The sequence below is a fragment of the Petaurus breviceps genome, unplaced genomic scaffold (genome assembly GCF_028583685.1).
Source record: "Petaurus breviceps papuanus isolate PSGF00001 unplaced genomic scaffold, PetGlider_PUasm1.0 225, whole genome shotgun sequence".
In the NCBI taxonomy this organism is placed as follows: Eukaryota; Metazoa; Chordata; class Mammalia; order Diprotodontia; family Petauridae; genus Petaurus; species Petaurus breviceps.
This window is the reverse complement of record NW_027185889.1, coordinates 12,307,623-12,315,245: the sequence shown is the minus strand read 5'-3', so window position 1 is coordinate 12,315,245 and position 7,623 is coordinate 12,307,623. Positions and strand designations below refer to the sequence as shown.

General features: G+C 38.8%; 1 long non-coding RNA gene across 1 annotated transcript in view; it reads left to right on the top strand.

Annotated features, from left to right (window-relative positions):
- The first annotated feature begins 4,060 nt into the window (after positions 1-4,060).
- The window catches only part of LOC138166680 (uncharacterized), an 8,764-nt gene continuing 5,201 nt past the window's right edge, over positions 4,061-7,623 (top strand). Inside the window, exons 1-2 of the long non-coding RNA XR_011169691.1 lie at positions 4,061-4,221; positions 4,711-4,791. This is a non-coding gene — a long non-coding RNA (uncharacterized lncRNA). The remainder of the gene's footprint in view (positions 4,222-4,710; positions 4,792-7,623) is intronic.

Sequence of the window (7,623 nt, the reverse complement as noted above, 5' to 3'; positions counted from 1 at the left end):
ATCTATCTATCTATCTATCTATCTATCTATCTATCTATCTATCTATCTATCTGTCTGTCTGTCTGTCTGTCTGTCTGTCTGTCTGTCTGTCCGTCCGTCCATCTGTGTGTCTGTCTATCTATACATCTATCTCTTTATATCTATTCTTCTTCCTGGTTCTGTGTGGCAGGAGTATGGGAGGAACTGCCACCCTTGGAGAATATCATTCAGCTAGTCAATAATCATTTATTAATCTTCTTCAGAGGATTCACAGAAACACGGATTAGAAGAACACAAAATGGGAAGCTATGTAAGGGATGGATAATCTCATCAGTGTGGGTATTACCAATCAAAACCTTTGCACAACTTCTCAGTTGTATTATTCTTTTTCATATTCTTCTGTGAATCCTCCACAGAGAAGACCCTGACTCAACTGGAGACCATCTCGTAGGTATGTTTATATTTCTTGGTTTAGAGAAAAGCATCCCCTGTATGGTAGGTGGCTTCCTTCATCAAGGGTCAAAGATTGAATGGCTCCTCAGTCTTTAGACAGGAAGTTGAGAAATGATGAAGAAACTGGAATGACCAACTAATCTTCCCAGCGGGGGGGGGGGGGGGGAGCCAGAGTTCATTAACTCTTTATAACTCTCCTTACTCCAACAAGTCCTTTAGAGAGGAAATAATTAAGAGCTATAATTTAAGGAAAGGCTGTTGCCTGAGAGTGTCTCAACCTCACCAATTGGAAATTCATTTAGGTTAATGAGGAAATACTCATGGGAAGTTTGGAGTTGAGAAAGGGGAGCACAGATAGACAGACCCAGAGGAAAGAGAGAGAAAAAGGGAAAGAAGAGGAGAGACAGAAGAGAGTGAGAGAGAAAGAGAGAGAGGGGAGAGAAACAGGAAAAAGAGAAAGAGGGGGGAAGAGACAAAGAGGAGATACCAAGACAGAGAGACAAACAGAAGAGGGATAGAGACACACACACACACACACATAGACAGAGATACAAAGAGACAGAGAGAGGAAAAAGAAAGCGGAAGAGAGAAAGAGAGGAGGGACAGAGACACAGAGAGGAAGAGATAGAGAGGAAAGAGAGGGAGAAAGGGAAAGAGAGGGAAGAGATAGAGAGGTACATAAAGAGAGGAGAGAGTGAGACAGGGGGGGACAGAGAGACAGAGAGAGACAGAGACAAATACACTCAGAGAGAGACAGATAGGAGAGAGAGGGAAAAAGAGGGAGGGAGAGAGAAAGAGCATCCTGAAGATACAAAGAATATACTGAATGTTGGGACTGGGGCGGGGGAGGTAGAGCAAAGAAGTCAAGAGTTAGGAAAGGGGCACAGAAACAGAGGTAGGAATGATGAAGATGGCTTTTGAAAGAGTTGTACAGGGTAATTATGGACAGCCTTTTTCAGGCTCATTTTTCTAACTGTCAAAACCACTCTGGACAAAACCTCACCCTGGAAATTTTTATTCTTTGCAATTTAGGGAACTCAAAAGGTACAAAAACGTTCCCCTTCCACCTCTCCCAGAAAGGGGTGTACACAAAGTCAGGTTGGGAAAAGAAGAAAAAAAAGGGGTGGGACTAGGAAGAGAGCCCACCAATGGAGGAGAGAGTTGGTGGAAAATCTAGAGGTGCTGAAACTTTCAGGTTCAAGATTCTGTGTCTCAAACAAAAAGTGGTTACATGATACTAGGAAGCTGGAGGCAGCAGCTGTTGTTTGGAGCATGAGATGGGACACATACAATCTCTGACCATGGAATAGTCTGAAAGGGAACTGTCTTCTTTTTTTTTTTTTTAAGGGAACTGACCTACCGAGTTCAGACTTGAGACTTTGATCTTGGAATCACTGAAGTTTTTGCCTTTACTGTTTAGCTTGAGAAATAATCTCTTTTTAAAAAAAAAAAGGCTTAAAAAAAGAAAAAAATAAAGCTTTACCTCCCACCCCTCCTCATACACACCCCTTTTAATCTTTTCCCACTTTTACTAGACCAATTTTCCTCGAGTATGTGCCCAGGTTTAAAAGTCTTATAGAATTTATAGACCAAGTCAAGAAAACATTCTCAGATTTCCAGGGTGGCTACATTAAATTCTTTATTCAGCACATCTATAACTTTGAAATTCAAGGAGTAGAAAGTTGCTTTGTTTGAGAAAGTCAACAGGGCCTGAAAGCATTAAACAAGTGAACTTTTATCTCAAAGTTTGTTTTTCCTTCAGGGCAAGGTTCTGCATTCTCTTCCTTGATACTTTAGGACATCAGATTTTGTTTCTCTGTGTTCTGTTTTATCCATCAATCAGTCAATGGATAATCAGTAATTAAGCATGTTCCAGGTACTGGGCTAAGTTCTGGGGATCCGAAGAAAGGCAGAAACCCAGGTCTCTTCTTTCAAGGAACTCACAGTCCTTTGGAAGAGACAACATTGTATCATTCAACTCATGCAACTCTCAGGGAGCGGGAGTTTTTGGAAGGTGGGTTAGGAAATACCAAGTTGGTGGTGGTACAGGGCGAGCCTCAGTATCAATTTAGATCCCAAGATAGTTTTTTATGCAAGAGACTTATGACCTCTCAGCCACTTTTCTACAGATGACCCTGATGCAGGATGAAGAATTATTTACTTTGTCAGAAATATACATGCCAAAGCTCTGATGTTCATAGAGCTGCTCCTGCTCATCACCATCTCATACCAAGAGAAGATATCTGTGACTGAGCTGGAGTGTCATCATCTGTGCTGTGGCTACCACATTCATTAGGAGACCCACTGTGTATTTCAAAGATGTTATATCACCCATCATATGGACCAGACTGTAAGACTTAGCCTTTTTGAAGGAGGGAGGAAAGGCTTAGAAATTTTGGCTTTTGTAGTCTTCCATATTTTTAATTTTTGTTCCCCCACCACCCTTTTCTCCTTTAGTACTATCCATGACAGGAGGACTTTCTAGCTATTTAATTGGTGGAAGGTCCTCTAGAAGATCATTAGGATCTTGCCACTGAGGAGTGGTGTGTGGTAGGACAGCAGATTCCTGACACAGCTTCTCTTGCCCTGATACTACTCCTTCCCTACATACAACTCCCACACAACACAACTTTTTTAGCTCCAGTTTCCTTAGTGACTTCATAGGTGAAGCTTCCTTCCCCTAGGAAACACGACTGGTTCCAGATTCTCTGACATAGCTTTCTGAACTAGTCAATAAAAAGCCCAAGTCAATTCTGATCAGTACAGTAATCCATGACAATCCAAAGGTCTTATGCTGAAAAAAATCCTGCCCATCTTCAGAGAGAGAACTGAGAGCAGATTGAAATATATTTTTCCCCACTTTCTTTATTTTTCTTGCCCCCCCCCAACAACATGGCTAATGTGGAAATATATTTTGTATAACTTCATATATATATAATGAGTTTTGAATTTCTTGTCTTCTCAATGGGTGTGGGAAGAGGTGCAGGGAGAGAATTTGGAAATGGAAATTAAAACTAAGCTAAATTAAAAAGAAAAAAGGCTAAGGCTCAAGATGATCTGTTCCCTCGCAGCCTCTCAGAATTAGTGGTAGCCCAAGCCCACGAGTTGCTATACCCTTGTTGTTGTCGTTTCTGCATTCTCAAAGAGGACTCTGATGATTAACTGACTAGACAAGCTTCTAGGAGACTAGGGGTGCTGCATCCCGAGAAACCAAGGGCTACTGTAATCTTACTGTGTACTCTTGCTGTGTTAGTGTCTGTTCAAGGTTTAATGACATTCAGAGCTCCTCATTTTGTCTCAACATTGAACCTGAATTAAGAGGGTTCTGACTTTAGAGCCACAACCACAACATAGGTACAGCGAATAGACAAGCGACAATGTATAAACAACAATGCACATACGTGAATTATATAGTTGAGTCGTCTGCCAATACTTGGGCCCTTAATAGCCATGTCCCACCTTCCCCTCTCCAATTATAGCACTCAGGAACTCTTATAGGACAGCAAGGATGCTACAGAGATGGATCCAATTACTTCTCACCCAGAAATAGAACAGGCAAGGTGGGATTAAACAATGCTTCCTATGTTGTCTCATTCTTGGACCTCGAAGCTGGGGTGGGTGTGGGGGGCAGGGAGCTTATTATTTCAGATCTGCCTAGGGATTCAGAGGATCTGCGGAAGAACAGATGTGGGGATTCTGGTAGGAGGATCCTGTGCCGGCTCAGGTCCTTATTGTCTCAAGTTGAGAGCTCTGACACCTGCTTATTTTAGCTTGGCTAAAAGAATGCTGGTAATACCTTACATTTATATCATGATTTGTAGCTTAAAAATGTGGGAAAGAGGTATCTAAGAATTATGAGCTTCAGAAGAGCTGGAGGTTTGTTTGAGACCACACAGTGGAGCAGAACTGGGATTCCAGGCCTGCCTCTAGATTCAGGGCTCTCTCCATCACACCTTATCTCTAAAACTGTCTTAGCATCTCAGATCTAGATCTGGAGGGGGTGTGAGATGACATTTCATCCAATCCCCTTATTTTAGGAGTTTCAGTGATTTGCCAAAGGTCACACTGGAAGTGTATATCAGAGAGTCTCTATATCCTTTAGCCTACCTAATCATTAATCTAAAGCTGGATAAAACCTTGGAATCCATCTAGATCAAACCCCTTATTTTGCACTTGAAGAAAATGAAGCACAGAGAGGTCTTGTCTGAGGTCATACAGGTAGTAAGTAACAGAGACAGGATTTGGACCCTAATCTTCTTTTCTTTTTTCTTTTTTCAGGTTATAGAGATGGATTGTATCAGATGGAATGAAAAATGGTAAAGAGGACATAAAACCAAACAAGAGAAGGAAAAACATCAGGTATTTTGCTTCCACCTGGATATAAACTCAGTTCTTTCTAGTTCTTTCTCCGGATGCACACATTTCTCTCCATCATGAGTCTTTTGGGATTGACTTATATCACTGCATTTCTGAGAGGAGTCCAGTCTACCAAAGTCGGTCATCACACATACGTTGTGTCTGTAATTGTGTACAAATTTCTCCTGGTTCTACTCTTCTCACTCAGCATCAGTTTGTATAAGCCTCTCCAGGTAAATATGAAGACCGCCTGTTCCTCATTTCTTATAGCACAATAGTACTCCATAACATGCATATACCAAAACTTGTTCAGCCATTCCTCAATTGATGGGCACCCCCTTAATTTCCAATTCTTTGCCACCACAAAAAGAGCTGCTATAAACATTTTTGTACATATGGGTCTTCCTCGCACTTCTATGATCTCTTTGGGATATAACCCTAGGAGTGGTATTGCTGGGTCAAACGATATGAAAGTATTTATAGCCCTTTGGGTCTAATTCCAGATTGCTCTCCAGAAAGGCTGGATCAGTTCACAACTCCACCAGCAATGCATGAGTGTTCCAATTTGCCCACATTCTTTCCAGCATTTGTCATTTTCCTGTTTTGTCATCTTAGCCAGTCTGACTGGTGAGATGTGGTACTTCAGAGTTGTTTTGATTTGCATTTCTCTAATCAATAGTGATTTAGAGCATTTCTTCATGTGCTTATAGATATCTTTAATTTCTTTCTCTGAAAATTGCCTGTTCATGTCCTTTGACCATTTATCAATTGTGGAATGACTTGTATTCTTATAAATTTGACTCTGTTCTCTGTGTATTTTAGAAATGAGTCCTTTGTCAGAGACATAGGTTGTAAAGATTCTTTCCCAATTTCCCACCTCCCTCTTAATCTTGATTACATTGGCTTTGTTTGTACAGAAGCTTTTCAATTTCATGTAATCAAAATTATCCATTTTACATTTTATAATGTTCTCTAATTCTTGTTTAGTCATAAAGTCTTTCCCTCTCCACAACTCTGACAGGTAAACTATTCCTTGTTTTACGAGACTGCTTACAGTATAAACCTTTATACCTAGATCATGCACCCATTTAGACTTGATTTTGGTATATGGTGTAAGATAACGGTCTATGCCCAGTTTCTGCCATACTATATTCCAGTTTTCCCAGTAGTTTTTGACAAATAGTGATTTCTTATCCCAAAAACCAGGGTCTTTGGGTTTATCAAACAATAGATTACTATAGTCGTTGACTTCTGAATCTCATGTGCCTAATCTATTCCATTGATCTACTGCTCTATTCCTCAGTCAATACCAAGTAGTTTTGTAATACAGATTGAAATATGGTATAGCTAGTCCACCTTCCCTAGCATTTCTTTGCATTAATTCCCTTTATATTCTGGACCATTTATTCTTTCAAAGGAATTTTGTTATTATTTTTTCTAGCTCTATAAAGTAGTTTTTTGGTAAATTAATTGGTATGGCACTAAATATATAATTTAATTTAGGTAAAATTGTCATTTTTATTATATTAGCTCAACCCAGCCACGAGCAATTGATATTTTTCCAATTAGTTAGATCTGACTTTATGTGAAAAGTGTTTTGTAGTTGTGGTCATATAGGTCCTGGGTTTGTTTTGGCAGGTAGATTCCAAAATATTTTATAATGTCTACAGTAACTTTAAATGGGATTTCCCTTTCTATCTCTTGCTGTTGAATTTCATTGGAAATATATAGGAATGCCGAGGATTTGTGTGGGTTTATTTTATATCCTGCAACTTTGCCAAATTTATTTATTGTCTCAAGTAGTTTTTTACTTGATTCTCTAAGTATATCATCATATCATCTGTGAAGAGTGATAGCTTCATCTCTTCTTTGCCTAATTTGATTCCTTTGATTTCTTTTTCTTCTCTAATTTCTACTGCTAGCATTTCTAGGACCAGATTGAATAAGAGGGGTGATGGTGGACACCCTTGTTTCACTCCTGATCTTATGGGAAATGCTTCTAGCTTCTCCCCAATACATATAATACTTGCTTATGGCTTTAAATAGATGCTACCTATTAGTTTAAGGAAGGCTACATTTATTCTATGCTTTCTAATGTTTTTAATAGGAATGGATGTTGTATTTTGTCAAAAGCCTTTTCTGCATCTATTGAGATGATCATGAGGTTTCTGCTATTTTTATGGTTGATATGATCAATTATACTGATGGTTTTCCTAATATTAAACCATCCTTGCATTCCTGGAATAGATCCTACCTGATTAAAATGTATTATTCTTGAGATAAGTTGCTGTAGTCTTTTTGCTAGTATTTTATTTAGAATTTTTGCATCTGTATAATCATGAGGGAGATTGGTCTATAATTTTCTTTCTCTGTTTTATCTCTTCCTGATTTAGGTATCAGTACCATATTTGTGTCATAAAAAGAATTTGGTAGGACCCCTTCTTCATCAATCTTCCCATATAGTTTGTAGAGTATTGGAATCAATTGTTCTTTAAATGTTTGATAGAATTCACTAGTAAATCCATCTGGCCCTGGAGATTTTTTCCTAGGGAGTTGACTGATGGCTTGTTCAATTTCTTTTTCTGAGATGGGGTTAAGTAATTTACTTCCTCTTCAGTTAATCTGGGCAACTTGTATTTTTGTAAATATTCATCCATTTCCCTAAGATTGTCAAATTTATGTGCATACAATTGGGAAAAATAATTCCTGATTATTGTTTTGATTTCCTCCTCATTGGAGGTAGATTCATTTTTGATTCTCATAATTTGGTTTTCTTCTTTCTTTTTTTTTTTTATCATATTGACTAAGGGTCTATTAATTTTGTTTTTTTTTTTT